Source organism: Meles meles, chromosome 9 (genome assembly GCF_922984935.1).
Source record: "Meles meles chromosome 9, mMelMel3.1 paternal haplotype, whole genome shotgun sequence".
NCBI lineage: Eukaryota > Metazoa > Chordata > Mammalia > Carnivora > Mustelidae > Meles > Meles meles.
Genome location: NC_060074.1, coordinates 62,634,331 through 62,650,679, shown reverse-complemented (window position 1 = coordinate 62,650,679; position 16,349 = coordinate 62,634,331).

Sequence of the window (16,349 nt, the reverse complement as noted above, 5' to 3'; positions counted from 1 at the left end):
TCTACTCTCAATGGTCAGGTTCTATTTGAGTTCTACTACAGACTCAGGAGATAAAAACAGTGAAGAGAATATTTTAATAAGCTTTGGAATTTATGTGCTTATTGTTCTCAGCTCCAGGTCCTCGCCAATTATATGGACAGGAGGGAAATAAGGATGATCTTCAGGTTTGCTTCTCTTAACTGTGACATTTAAGAATGGATGATGGGTTTGCAACTGATATAAAGACTAATACAGGAAGACAAAAAGAGAAAGCAAAACAGAAGGAGCCAGAGTGGTAAAAGTAAATAAACTGTCAAGAGATTGATGATTGGGAGAAGAGGGCAGAGTGGTGAAGAAGAGAAGCTTAGCACCCCTGGAATTCTGCCAGAGACTCTTCTCTTCCCAGAACATAGTTCTTTGAAAGAAAATGCTGCTTTCCATGATCCACTGAATGAGAAGTTCTCATACACGGTAAAAGTCTCCTGTGATCCTGCGATTGACACCAGAAACACATGAATGCTGGCTGGTGGCTCCCTGCTGAAGACAACAAAAGTACAATCAGGTTATCCTGACATCACTAATCAGGAGGGGTTCTTTTGTCCTGAGCTATCAACCAATATGATGTACCACTTAAACACACTGACACGCTCCGAATCTTATGACAAAGTATGGTCACTTGGTGTCTGCAGAAATCCCCCTGATAGGCAGAAGACTGATCATAAACTCCAAATCCTTTTTTTATGGTTCTTATGGCAGCCATTTCATAGAGCCTCATTTTTCCAAGCTTACCATTGTTATTACTACTAATAATGGTAATTCTCAGCTAAAAAATTTAGACTAAGAACTGCATTTGGTAAATTCCTAATTTTATTTCCTGACAAATTCACCTCTGTGGGGTAAATAACAGAAGGTAAAAAAAACTACAACAAGGGGCAGGGTGGAGGGGGGCAAGGAGCAAGATGGTGGAGGAGCTAGAGACCTAAATATCGTCAGGTCCTGGGAGTTCAGCTAGGTAGTTATCAAGTGATTCTGAACACCTACAAACTCAACAGGAGATAGAAGAGAAGAAGAGTAGCAATTATAGGAACAGAAAATTGAAAAATACTTTCCTGAATGTAGGATGGGAAGAGAAGTGAATCTGAGGCAACATACAGGAAGAGAGACTGCGGGGGGGTGGGGCCAGTTCCTGGCAAGTAGTAAAGCAGTAGAGCACAAAATCAGAACTTTTAGAAGTCTGCTTCACTGAGGGACATCGCTCCAGAGTCTAAGTGGGGGTGGGGCCCTTGTTGGGACAGTGTGGTCTCAGGACCTATGGGGTCACAGAAAGACCAGGAGTGTCTGAGTGTGGCAGAGCCCCCCAGGTATTGGGGCAGGGAAGCCAGCTGCAGAGACAGAGCCGAGGAGTAGGCTCTCAGCTCGGGGTTACCTTAGACCGTGATCTGAGGCACAGTTAGGCCACTGTTCTTCAAGCAGAGACCCCACAAGTGGGAGATCTTGAGAGACCCCCCCACCTACCTCTTCCAGGAGGAGCGGCACAGGAACGTGCTTCAGGAATCTGCTGGGTTTGGAGACTCCAAATGGGGCCATGCACCAGAGGCAGAAATGCTAGGTCACAGGATAGGTAAGCTCGGAGTGCAGACCAGGGAGATGAGAGGGATTGACAACTTTTCTCTGAGGGTGCACTGAGGAGTGGGGCCCTGAGCTCTCAGCTCCTACAGGCTGCCATCTTCATTCCCATCCTCCAAAGCTCTACGGAAAGCATTCAGGGAACAAAAGCTCCCAGAGCAAACCCAAGCAGATTACTTAGCCTGGCCCCTGGAAAGGGTGGTGCAATTCCACCTTGGGCAAAGACATTTGAGAATCACTGCAACAGGTCCCTCCCACAGAAGATCTGTAAGAACATCCAGCCAAGACCAAGTTCACTGATCAATGAGAACTGTGAACTTCAGAGCTAGGGGAAAGCAACACATAGAATTCATGGCTTTTTTTCCCCATGATTCTTTAGTCTTTCGAAGTTAAATTTAAAAATTTTTCTTATTCTATTTTTTAATTTTTCCTCTTTATTATTTTAATGTTTTTAACTATTTTATCTTATCAATACCTTTTAAAAAATCTTCTTAAATTTTCATTGTTATAGTCACATTTTATTCCTTCATTGTATTTAGCCTTATTTTTTGTATACATATGGGGTTTTTTTGTTGTTGTTGTTTTGTTTTTTTGTTTTAAAATTTTGGGATACAATTTCTTCTAGATCAAAATATACCGTAAATCTAGCACATGGTTGTTCTAGTCTCCAGCCTGATTACATTCTTTCCTCTTTTTTTTCTTTTTCAACCAACTTCTTATCAATTCCTTTTTTTAGAATTGTTTTTAATTTTCATCTTTACAATCATATTCCATCTCTTCATCGTGTTTACCCTTATATTTCTGTGAATATATATATATATACACACACACACACTAAATTTAGTGTATATATATATTTCTGTATATATGTATATACACACATATATCTATATATAGTGTATATATATATACACTAAATTTAGTGTATATATTTGTTTATAAATTTAGTGTATACATAGTGTATAAATTTAGTGTATATATTACCCTTATATTTCTGTATATATATATACTAAATTTTAATGACAGAAAAACATATATATATAAGTTTTGGGGACGTAGTTTCTTCTATCAGACCAAAATACACCCAAAATCAAGTGTGTGGCTCTGTTCCATTCACCGGTCTTATATATATATATTTTTTTTTTTTCTTTTATCCTCCCCTTTCTTCTCCTCCTGGTTTCAGGTCTCTCCTCATTTGATTAGTGTATTTTTTCTGGGGTCATTGCTACCATTTTAGTATTTTATTCTCTCATTCATCTATTCTTATCTAGATAAAATTACAAGACAGGAAAACTCACCACAAAAAAAAAAAGAACGAGAGACAGTACCGATGGCTAGGGATCTAATCAATACAGACATTAGTAAGATGTCAGAACTAGAGTTCAGAATGACAATTATCAAGTTCCTCTAGTTATAAGAGTGGGAACCTATTTACCTCACCTGCCACTGAAAGGATAAAAGAGTGGTCACCGGAGGAGACCACTACTCCAATTCCCCAGTTTCACTTCTTGAGTTCTACTGGAATAAACTAATGATGTTGAACCAAATATAACGCTTTCTATCCATAGACTCCAAAAAGGAAACAACAAAAATAAAAATAATGGTAGAGAACTTATCTTGTTGTTCCCAAATTTGTATATGTGCTTGGAAATAAACATAAAAGGCTTTCTTCAATTGAACTTTTTGAAGGAGAAAAACACTTTACCCACACATTAAAATATTATCCGCAGACTACAGTCAGTATTTTTAACACTTGTTAGATAGGAGTCATACAGCCTTATAAGTTTAGAACAGAGTACCAGCACAGAAGGCTTAAAATGTAAGAGTGGGAGTTTTGCTGTTGGGACAAATTTAATGGCAGTTGTGGTTACAGCAACAAAACTCAGGTTTTCTGCCATATGCCAATAATTCTAGGTTTCTCTCCTGGCTCTCTATCTCACTCTGATTGCTCTTTTGTCTTTCTCCTTCTACTATCATTTCTATCTGTTCAGATGCAGTACTTTAATGATAAATTTATTATATTTAATTTGTTAATAATGGTAATAGGCCCATAGATGCAAATGATTATTATTTTTTTTTTTTGGAATGGAATTTTTTTTCCATTTTATTTATTTTTTCAGCATAACAGTATTCATTCTTTTTGCACAACACCCAGTGCTCCATGCAAAACGTGCCCTCCCCATTACCCACCACCTGTTCCCCCAACCTCCCACCCCTGACCCTTCAAAACCCTCAGGTTGTTTTTCAGAGTCCATAGTCTCTTATGGTTCGCCTCCCCTCCCCAAAGTCCATAGCCCGCTCCCCCTCTCCCAATCCCACCTCCCCCCAGCAACCCCCAGTTTGTTTTGTGAGATTAAGAGTCATTTATGGTTTGTCTCCCTCCCAATCCCATCTTGTTTCATTTTTTAATTGAAGTATAGTTGAAAACATAATGTTACATTAGTTTCAGATGTACAACATAGTGATTTCACAAGTCTATATGTTATGTTATGCTCACCACAAGTGGTACCTATCAGCCAGCCCTCTACAATGCTATTACATGATTGACTATATTCCTTATGCTGTACCTTTTAAAATTACTAATTTTTACTATAATTTAAACTGTACCTGAGATTATCCCTATAATACCATGAGTCCCACTCACTGTCATTCAGAGTTACTTTCTTTAGAGGGGAAGAAAGTTAGATTTACAGTTGGCAGGTTGGTGATAGCCATTTACTTTGGGTAGAATGATGAAACTGGACCGCAAGTGTAAGGTACATATATTTTGAAGAAGAAAAATATTACATGTCTCTGTTCCAGTTATTAGCAATTGTGCTTTCTACATAATTTATACTAAGCACAGAACTAATTATGATTACCTGCTAGAAAGCATTCAATGGCTCACTACTGTTGAGGGAGGAAGTCCCAGCCCCTTAGGATGGCAAGCAAAATCTTTATGATGAGATTTCTGCCTGCTTTCTCTTTTCAGGTTTATCTCCACCCCTCTACCCTGTGCCATTAGCTTTCATATTCTCAATCACAGCATACATTTTCATGTCTCTGTTCCCCCTTTCATATTGTTATCTCCACTGTGAACCTTTTTTTTTTTCTATCATCTGCCTGGAAATCTACTAATCTGGTAAGTCTCAGGAACTATATAGACCCTGCCAACCATCTAAAGCAGATTCATCACTCCCTTCTCCCTTATCTTGGATATAGTATTATAGTTCCCTCTATCACCCAAATTCACAAGGTTGTTACAAGGATCAATCAAATAAAGTTGTGAAGTTATTCCTGAAAGAACAAACTGCTACAAAATCATTTTGAAATTATAAGTAGGCAGTGCTGGATAACAATCCCAAGAGAACCTTTGAGCTTCTTTGTTTTTCTCCCTTGGTATTGATGTAAGATGCTGTCACACTGCAATATCATATTTATTTAATTTTTTGTCATTGTGGCCCCTCCTTCTTTTAGCTGTCTCTGGGAACACAAAGAGCAGACTGCTAATCAGAAGAGTCCCAGCTGGAATGAAATTGACAGTGTGGGTGCTGAACAAAGTGTTATTAACACTGTGGGCAGAAGCAAAGGATCAGAGAAATGCTTTCTTCCTAGAAATAGCTCCTGGGCTCTCCTCCACCTCATTTGCACCTCTAGGTGTTAGTCATGTGGATTTAAAAAGATAGGACAAAAAAATTCAAACCTGTCCTGTCTCTTTAAATAAAGGCAATCCCAAATGTCTGAGCATATCCATACCATTGTGTAGATACAGTTCATGAGGTAAATGTTTAATGGTAGACCCTGTATTAGGTGTTAAGGACCCAAAGATAAACAAAGCAAAAATCTCTGCATCAAGTAGTTTACCTTCTAATAGGTAAGAAGGAAAAATGAAACCAAGACTAGCACAGAGTGGATACATTTCATAATGCAGACAAGTATAGCAGATGACAGAGCTAACAAATTGAAGTTGGAAGCAAAGAGAAAATCAAGACTGGTTTCTCAGGTGAAAAAAAACAAATGTATATCTACCTGCATACTGATACAACATTCCACCTAAACTTATTTTGTTTTTTGGCCCAGCCCTTCAGAGCATATGTTCTATGAATTTATCACTTGGTCAAATTCTTCTAAATTGGGGAAAATATTGTAATCTACATTTGGAATTACCAGTTAAAATACTTTCCTTTCTCACCTTCTATCCAGTCTGAATTTTAAACAAATTTGATGTTTATTTAAACATAACCTGAAGTTATATTTAAGCTATTACTCTGCATATTTCTTTTCTTACCAAGGAATTTCTAGAGTCAAATACTATAAATTATATGGCATTAAATGTTGCAGATAATTATTTACAAGTTAAATTTCATTTTAAGCTGATTTCACTTTGAAGAAACTTTCTATGCCCTATTACTTTCATTTCTGCATTTCTGAAATTATTAATACATTCTGGTTTCTTAACAGGTTAGAGACCCAGTTACAAACACAAAGGATCATAATAAGTCCCACTAACATATTCAATAAGGTCATTCCAGACAAATATTTCAAGGTCAAAACCAGAACTAAATCAGATTGTTTGAGTAAAAGGCCAATGAGTAGAAAGCAATTTTGACTACGTTTTTAAAGTTCTTATATATTTCAAGGAATCTTCAGAACAGTCAATAAAAACAATTTATCTCCACTGAAACATTGTAATAAATGCAATGGAAATAAACCTGCTGCTTATAACAATTTTTAGAAAAAGTGATTGTATAGAAAGAATACAAGTGGGAAATAAACCTCCCTGTAAAAATCTTCAAAAAGGTATAAGATGACTCTTATATTGTTGATTCCATTCAGGTAGTTGCCTTGTTGTGCACATAACCTTATCTGATGACAAATTTCTTCATTAATTTCAACATCAAAAACACTGCTTTTGCTTGCAGCTTTCCCGTTGAGATCAGGAACACGACAAGGATGCCCACTCTCACCACTCTTGTTCAACATAGTATTAGAAGTCCTAGCAACAGCAATCAGACAACAAAGAGAAATAAAAGGTATCCAAATTGGCAATGAAGAAGTCAAACTCTCTCTCTTCTCAGATGACATGATTCTTTATGTGGAAAACACCAAAGACTCCACCCCCAAACTACTAGAACTTGTACAGCAATTCAGTAACGTGGCAGGATACAAAGTCAATGTACAGAAAGCAGTGGCTTTCTTATACACTAACAATGAAAATACAGAAAGGGAAAATAGAGAATCAATTCCATTTACTATAGCACCAAGAACCATAAGATACCTGGGAATAAACCTAACCAAAGAGGTAAAGGATCTGTACCCAAGGAACTACAGAAAACTCATGAAAGAAACTGAAGAAGACACAAAAAGATGGAAGACCATTCCATGCTCTTGGATCGGAATAATAAACATTGTTAAAATGTCTATACTGCCTAGAGCAATCTATACTTTTAATGCCATTCCGATCAAAATTCCACCAGTATTTTTCAAAGAGCTGGAGCAAATAATCCTAAAATTTGTATGGAATCAGAAGAGACCCCGAATTGCTAAGGAAATGTTGAAAAACAAAAACAAAACTGGCGGCATCACATTACCTAATTTCAAGCTTTGCTACAAAGCTGTGATCACCAAGACAGCGTGGTACTGGCATAAAAACAGACACATAGCCCTTTTAAACCATAAGAGACTATGGACTCTGAAAAACAACCTGAGGGTTTTGAAAGGTCAGGGGTGGGAGGTTGGGGGAACAGGTGGTGGGTGATGGGGAGGGCACGTTTTGCATGGAGCACTGGGTGTTGTGCAAAAAGAATGAATACTGTTATGCTGAAAAAAAAATAAATATTATTAGTATATTAAAAAAAAAAAAAAAAAAAAAAACAGACACATAGACCACTGGAACAGAATAGAGAGCCCAGATATGGACCCTCAACTCTATGGTCAAATAATCTTCAACAAAACAGGAAAAAAATATACAGTGGAAAAAAGACAGTCTCTTCAATAAATGGTGCTTGGAAAACTGGACAGCTATATGTAGAAGAATGAAACTCGACCATTCTCTTACACCATACACAAAGATAAACTAGAAATGGATAAAATACCTCAACGTGAGACAGGAATCCATCAGAATCCTAGAAGAGAACATAGGCAGTAACCTCTTCGATATCAGCCACAGCAACTTCTTTCAAGATATGTCTCCAAAGGCAGGTGGGAGTCAAGATGGCGGAGAAGTAGCAGCCTGAGACTACATCAGGTAACAGGAGATCAGCTCGATAGCTTATCTAAACATTGCAAACACCTACAAATCCAACGGGAGAGCGAAGAGAAGAAGAACAGCAACTCTAGAAACAGAAAATCAACCACTTTCTGAAAGGTAGGACTGGCGGAGAAGTGAAACTAAAACGACGGGAAGATAGACCGCGGGGGGAGGGGCCGGCTCCCGGCAAGCGGCGGAGGAACGGAGCACAAAATCAGGACTTTTAAAAGTCTGTTCCACTGAGGGACATTGCTCCAGGGGCTAAACCGGGGTGAAGCCCACGCGGGGCCAGCGTGGCCCCAGGCCCCGCAAGGTCACAGAAGGATCGGGGGTGTCAGAGTGTCGGAGAGCTTGCAGGTATTAGAACGGAGAAACCGGCTGCAAAGACAGAGCCGAGGACTGAACTCTCAGCTCGGGGTTACCTTGAACTGGTCGCGGGCTGGGTGAGCTCGGAGCGCGGCTAGAGGCTGGGGATACGGGAGTGATTGGGTGCTGTCCTCTGGGGGCGCACTGAGGAGTGGGGCCCCAGGCTCTCGGCTCCTCCGGGCCGGAGACTGGGAGGCCGCCATTTTCATTCCCGTCCTCCGGAACTCTACGGAAAGCGTTCAGGGAACAGAAGCTCCCAAAAGCGAACCCGAGCCGATTACTTAGTCCGGCCGCCGGTAAGGGCGGTGCAATCCCGCCTCGGGCAAAGACACTTGAGAATCACTACAACAGGCCCCTCCCCCAGAAGATCAACAAAATATCCAGCCAGGACGAAGTTCATCTATCAAGGAGAAAGCAGATTCAATTCCTAAGACAGCAGAGCAATTCCAGAGGAGGAGAAAGCAAAGCACGGAACTCATGGCTTTCTCCCCATGATTCTTTAGTCTTGCGGCTACTTCAATTTTTTTTTTCTTTTTTCAATTTTTTTTTCTTTTTTCAATTTTTTTTTCCTTTTTCTTTTTTCTTCTTCTGCTAAATTTTTTTAAAACTTTTACCCTTTTCTTTTTTAACGTTTTTTGACTAGTTCATCTAAATATATATATTTTTTCTTTCTTTTTTATATTTTTTTATTTGTTTTATTTTTTAATTTTTTTCTTTTTTTTTTTTTTTTTCTTTTTTTTTCAGAACCTGTTTTTTATCCCCTTTCTCCCCCCCACAATTTGGGGTCTCTTCTGATTTGGTTACAGCGCATTTTTCCGGGGTCTTTGCCACCCTATTAGTAGTTTATTTGCTCCTTCATATCCTCTTATCTGGACAAAATGACAAGGCGGAAAAAATCACCACAAACAAAAGAACAAGAGACAGTATCGAAGGCTAGGGACCTAATCAACACAGACATTGGTACTATGTCAGATCAAGAGTTCAGAATGACGATTCTGAACATTCTAGCCGGGCTCGAAAAAGGCATGGAAGATATTAGAGAAACCCTCTCTGGAGATATTAAAGCCCTTTCTGGAGAAATTAAAGAACTAAAATCTAACCAAGTTGAAATCAAAAAAGCTATTAATGAGGTGCAATCAAAAATGGAGGCTCTCACTGCTAGGATAAATGAGGCAGAAGAAAGAATTAGTGATATAGAAGACCAAATGACAGAGAATAAGGAAGCCAAGCAAAAGAGGGACAAACAGCTACTGGACCATGAGGGGAGAATTCGAGAGATAAGTGACACCATAAGATGAAACAACATTAGAATAATTGGGATTCCAGAAGAAGAAGAAACAGAGAGGGGAGCAGAAGGTCTATTGGAGAGAATCATTGGAGAGAATTTCCCTAATATGGCAAAGGGAACAAGCATCAAAATCCAGGAGATGCAGAGAACCCCCCTCAAAGTCAACAAGAATAGGTCCACACCCCGTCACCTAATAGTAAAATTGACAAGTCTTAGTGACAAAGAGAAAATCCTGAAAGCAGCCCGAGAAAAGAAGTCTGTAACATACAATGGTAAAAATATTAGATTGGCGGCAGACTTATCCACAGAGACCTGGCAGGCCAGGAAGAGCTGGCATGATATATTCAGAGCACTCAACGAGAAAAACATGCAGCCAAGAATACTCTATCCAGCTAGGCTATCATTGAAAATAGAAGGAGAGATCAAAATCTTCCAGGACAAACAAAAACTGAAAGAATTTGCAAACACCAAACCAGGTCTCCAGGAAATATTGAAAGGGGTCCTCTAAGCAAAGAGAGAGCCTAAAAGTAGTAGATCAGAAAGGTACAGAGACAATATACAGTAACAGTCACCTTACAGGCTACTAATGGCACTAAATTCATATCTCTCAATAGTTACCCTGAATGTTAATGGGCTAAATGCCCCAATCAAAAGACACAGGGTATCAGAATGGATAAAAAAACAAAACCCATCAGTATGTTGCCTACAAGAAACTCATTTTAGAGGCGAAGACACCTCCAGATTGAAAGTGAGGGGGTGGAAAACAATTTACCATGCTAATGGGCATCAGAAGAAAGCTGGGGTGGCAATCCTTATATCAGATCAATTAGATTTTAAGCCAAAGACTATAATAAGAGATGAGGAAGGACACTATATCCTACTCAAAGGGTCTGTCCAACAAGAAGATCTAACAATTTTAAATATCTATGCCCCTAACGTGGGAGCAGCCAACTATATCAACCAATTAATAACAAAATCAAAGAAACACATCAATAATAATACAATAATAGTAGGGGACTTTAACACTCCCCTCACTGAAATGGACAGATCATCCAAGCAAAAGATCAACAAGGAAATAAAGGCCTTAAATGACACACTGGACCAGATGGACATCACAGATATATTCAGAACATTTCATCCCAAAGCAACAGAATACACATTCTTCTCTAGTGCACATGGAACCTTCTCCAGAATAGATCACATCCTGGGTCACAAATCAGGTCTCAACCGGTATCAAAAGATTAGGATTATTCCCTGCATATTTTCAGACCACAATGCTCTGATGCTAGAACTCAATCACAAGACGAAAGCTGGAAAGAACCCAAATACATGGAGGCTAAAGAGCATCCAACTAAAAAATGAACGGTCAACCAGGAAATTAAAGAAGAATTGAAAAAATTCATGGAAACAAATGATAATGAAAACACAACAGTTCAAAATCTGTGGGACACAGCAAAGGCAGTCCTGAGAGGAAAATATATAGCGGTACAAGCCTTTCTCAAGAAACAAGAAAGGTCTCAAGTACACAACCTAACCCTACGCGTAAAGGAGCTGGAGAAAGAACAAGAAAGAAACCCTAAACCCAGCAGGAGAAGAGAAATCATAAAGATCAGAGCAGAAATCAATGAAATAGAAACCAAAAAAACAATAGAAAAAATCAATGAAACTAGGAGCTGGTTCTTTGAAAGAATCAATAGGATTGATAAACCCCTGGCCAGACTCATCAAAAAGAAAAGAGAAAGGACCCAAATCAATAAAATCATGAATGAAAGAGGAGAGATCACAACTAACACCAACGAAATACAGACAATTATAAGAACATACTATGAGCAACTCTACGCCAACAAATTGGACAATCTGGAAGAAATGGATGCATTCCTAGAGACGTATAAACTACCACAACTGAACCAGGAAGAAATAGAAAACCTGAACAGGCCCATAACCAGTAAGGAGATTGAAACAGTCATCAAAAATCTCCAAACAAACAAAAGCCCAGGGCCAGATGGCTTCCCAGGGGAATTCTACCAAACATTTAAAGAAGAACTCATTCCTATTCTCCTGAAACTGTTCCAAAAAATAGAAATGGAAGGAAAACTTCCAAACTCATTCTATGAGGCCAGCATCACCTTGATCCCAAAACCAGACAAGGATCCCACCAAAAAAGAGAACTACAGACCAATATCCTTGATGAACACAGACGCAAAAATTCTCGCCAAAATACTAGCCAATAGGATTCAACAGTACATTAAAAGGATTATTCACCACGATCAAGTGGGATTTATTCCAGGGCTGCAGGGTTGGTTCAACATCCGCAAATCAATCAATGTGATAGAACACATTAATAAAAGAAAGAACAAGAACCATATGATACTCTCAATAGATGCTGAAAAAGCATTTGACAAAGTACAGCATCCCTTCCTGATCAAAACTCTTCAAAGTGTAGGGATAGAGGGCACATACCTCAATATTATCAAAGCCATCTATGAAAAACCCACCGCAAATATCATTCTCAATGGAGAAAAACTGAAAGCTTTTCCATTAAGGTCAGGAACACGGCAGGGATGTCCATTATCACCACTGCTATTCAACATAGTATTAGAAGTCCTAGCCTCAGCAATCAGACAACAAAAAGAAATTAAAGGCATCCAAATCGGTAAAGAAGAAGTCAAACTATCACTCTTCGCAGATGATATGATACTATATGTGGAAAACCCAAAAGACTCCACTCCAAAACTGCTAGAACTTGTACAGGAATTCAGTAAAGTGTCAGGATATAAAATCAATGCACAGAAATCAGTTGCATTTCTGTACACCAACAACAAGACTGAAGAAAGAGAAATTAAGGAGTCAATCCCATTCACAATTGTACCCAAAACTATAAGATACCTAGGAATAAACCTAACCAAAGAGACTAAGAATCTATACACAGAAAATTATAAAGTACTCATGAAAGAAATTGAGGAAGACACAAAAAAATGGAAAAATGTTCCATGCTCCTGGATTGGAAGAATAAATATTGTGAAAATGTCTATGCTACCTAAAGCAATCTACACATTTAATGCAATCCCTATCAAAATACCATCCATTTTTTTCAAAGAAATGGAACAAATAATCCTAAAATTTATATGGAACCAGAAAAGACCTCGAATAGCCAAAGGAATATTGAAGAACAAAGCCAAAGTTGGTGGCATCACAATTCCGGACTTCAAGCTCTATTACAAAGCTGTCATCATCAAGACAGCATGGTACTGGCACAAAAACAGACACATAGATCAGTGGAACAGAATAGAGAGCCCAGAAATCGACCCTCAACTCTATGGCCAACTCATCTTCGACAAAGCAGGAAAGAATGTCCAATGGAAAAAAGACACCCTCTTCAATAAATGGTGCTGGGAAAATTGGACAGCCACATGCAGAAAAATGAAATTGGACCACTTCCTTACACCACACACGAAAATAGACTCAAAATGGATGAAGGACCTCAATGTGAGAAAGGAATCCATCAAAATCCTTGAGGAGAATGCAGGCAGCAACCTCTTCGACCTCAGCCGCAGCAACATCTTCCTAGGAACAACGGCAAAGGCAAGGGAAGCAAGGGCAAAAATGAACTATTGGGATTTCATCAAGATCAAAAGCTTTTGCACAGCAAAGGAAACAGTTAACAAAACCAAAAGACAGCTGACAGAATGGGAGAAGATATTTGCAAACGACATATCAGATAAAGGGCTAGTATCCAAAATCTATAAGGAACTTAGCAAACTCAACACCCAAAGAACAAACAATCCAATCAAGAAATGGGCAGAGGACATGAACAGACATTTCTGCAAAGAAGACATCCAGATGGCCAACAGACACATGAAAAAGTGCTCCACGTCACTCGGCATCAGGGAAATACAAATCAAAACCACAATGAGATATCACCTCACACCAGTCAGAATGGCTAAAATTAACAAGTCAGGAAATGACAGATGCTGGAGAGGATGTGGAGAAAGGGGAACCCTCCTCCACTGTTGGTGGGAATGCAAGCTGGTGCAACCACTCTGGAAAACAGCATGGAGGTTCCTCAAAATGTTGAAAATAGAACTACCCTATGACCCAGCAATTGCACTACTGGGTATTTACCCTAAAGATACAAACATAGTGATCCGAAGGGGCACGTGTACCCGAATGTTTATAGCAGCAATGTCTACAATAGCCAGACTATGGAAAGAACCTAGATGTCCATCAACAGATGAATGGATAAAGAAGAGGTGGTATATATACACAATGGAATACTATGCAGCCATCAAAAGAAATGAATTCTTGCCATTTGCGACGACGTGGATGGAACTAGAGCGTATCATGCTTAGTGAAATAAGTCAATCGGAGAAAGACAACTATCATATGATCTCCCTGATATGAGGACATGGAGAAGCAACATGGGGGGGTAGGGGGATAGGAGAAGAATAAATGAAACAAGATGGGATTGGGAGGGAGACAAACCATAAATGACTCTTAATCTCACAAAACAAACTGGGGGTTGCTGGGGGGAGGTGGGATTGGGAGAGGGGGAGCGGGCTATGGACATTGGGGAGGGGAGGGGAACCATAAGAGACAATGGACTCTGAAAAACAACCTGAGGGTTTTGAAGGGTCAGGGGTGGGAGGTTGGGGGAACAGGTGGTGGGTAATGGGGAGGGCACGTTTTGCATGGAGCATTGGGTGTTGTGCAAAAAGAATGAATACTGTTACGCTGAAAAAATAAATGAAATGGAAAAAAAAAAAAAAAGATATGTCTCCAAAGGCAAAGGAAACAAAAGCTAAAATGAACTTTTGGGACTTCATCAAGATCAAAAGCTTCTGCACAGCAAAGGAAACAGTCAACAAAAAAAAGGCAACCCATGGAATGGGAGAAGATATTTGCAAATGACAGTACAGACAAAAGGTTGATATCCAGGATCTATAAAGAACTCCTCAAACTCAACACACACAAAACAGATAATCATATCAAAAAAATGGGCAGAAGATATGAACAGACACTTCTCCAATGAAGACATACAAATGGCTATCAGACACATGAAAAAATGCTCATCATCACTAGCCATCAGGGAGATTCAAATTAAAACCACATTGAGATATCACCTTACACCAGTTAGAATGGCCAAAATTAGCAAGACAGGAAACAACGTGTGTTGGAGAGGATGTGGGGAAAGGAGAACCCTCTTACACTGTTGGTGGGAATGCAAGTTGGTGCAGCCACTTTGGAGAACAGTGTGGAGATTCCTTAAGAAATTAAAAATAGAGGGGCACCTGGGTGGCTCAGTGGGTTAAAGCCTCTGCCTTCAGCTCAGGTCATGATCCCAGGGTCCTGGGATCGAGTCCCACATCGGGCTCTCTGCTCAGCAGGGAGCCTGCTTCCTCCTCTCTCTCTCTGCCTGCCTCTCCGCCTACTTGTAATTTCTGTCTTTCAAATAAATAAATAAAATCCTTAAAAAAAAAAGAAATTAAAAATAGAGCTTCCCTATGACCCTGCAATTGCACTACTGGGTATTTACCCCAAAGACACAGACGTAGTGAAAAGAAGAGCCATCTGTACCTCAATGTTTATAGCAGCAATGGCCACAGTTGCCAAACTGTGAAAAGAACCAAGATGCCCTTCAATGGACGAATGGATAAAAAAGATGTGGTCCATATACACGATGGAGTATTATGCTTCCATCAGAAAGGATGAATACCCAACTTTTGTAGCAACATGGACGGGACTGGAAGAGATTATGCTGAGTGAAATAAGTCAAACAGAGAAAGTCAAGTATCATAAGGTTTCACTTATTTGTGGAGCATAACAAATAGCATGGAGGACATGGGGAGATGGAGAGGAGAAGGGAACTGAGGGAAATTGGAAGGGGAGATGAACCATGAGAGACTATGGACTCTGAAAAACAACCTGAGGGTTTTGAAGGGGCGGGGGGTGGGAGGTTGGGGAACCCAGTGGTGGGTAATAGGGAGGGCATGTATTGCATGGAGCACTGGGTGTGGTGCAAAAACAATGAATACTATTACGCTGAAAAGAAATTTTAAAAAAGTGGAAAAAAACAAAACAAAACCCTGCTTTTGTCTGAGTCTGGTCATCATTGAAACAAAGAAAACCCCTTCTCTGGCAATGCACTGGCCCAGCTTCAACTAGCAGGAAATATGAGAAAATGTAGTATAAGTCACTGCTTTTAAAACAAGAAAGCGATGAGGCTAAAAACAGAATGAGAGCCAACAATCACAGTGTGTCTCCTAGGATGAAGAGCTAATTTAATGCTGCTCTTTCATAAGTAAATAGTTTTCATTCAAGCTTTAATTAATCAGATTAATGTAAGCACTATTTGGATGGAATAAATGTTTGTCTTTTCCATTCTTGTGTATTATGATTTGCTTATTGGTATCTCAGCTCCATTTCAGATAGCTTAGAGGAATAATTCTGCTTATTCAAGCATGCTGACAGAGCTGGTTCCAAGAAGAAATATCTCTGCATTCAGAGTATGGCTCAAAGGTATCTGCAGAAAAAAAAATACCATTTCTATTCAATCAGGCAAGAACATTTGTCCCAAAGTGATGAATCAAAAAAGTAATCTTTTATAAGGCTCAGACTGCATGTTCTAAGAGACTTTTTTCTTATACTATGATATTCTTTATGGTAGAACACCTCCATCATCTCTATTTCCTCATTAAGTCTGCTTTAAGAATCACCTCTTTCTGAACTTGTCCTGACTACCTTGGCCCATTTTGACTTCCTACTTAAACAATGCATTTTTTTTCTTGCATTGATTCTAACAACAATAGCATGAGTATATGGTCAATATGTTGATGTGTGCTAAGGCTAAAAAAGAATGTGGGC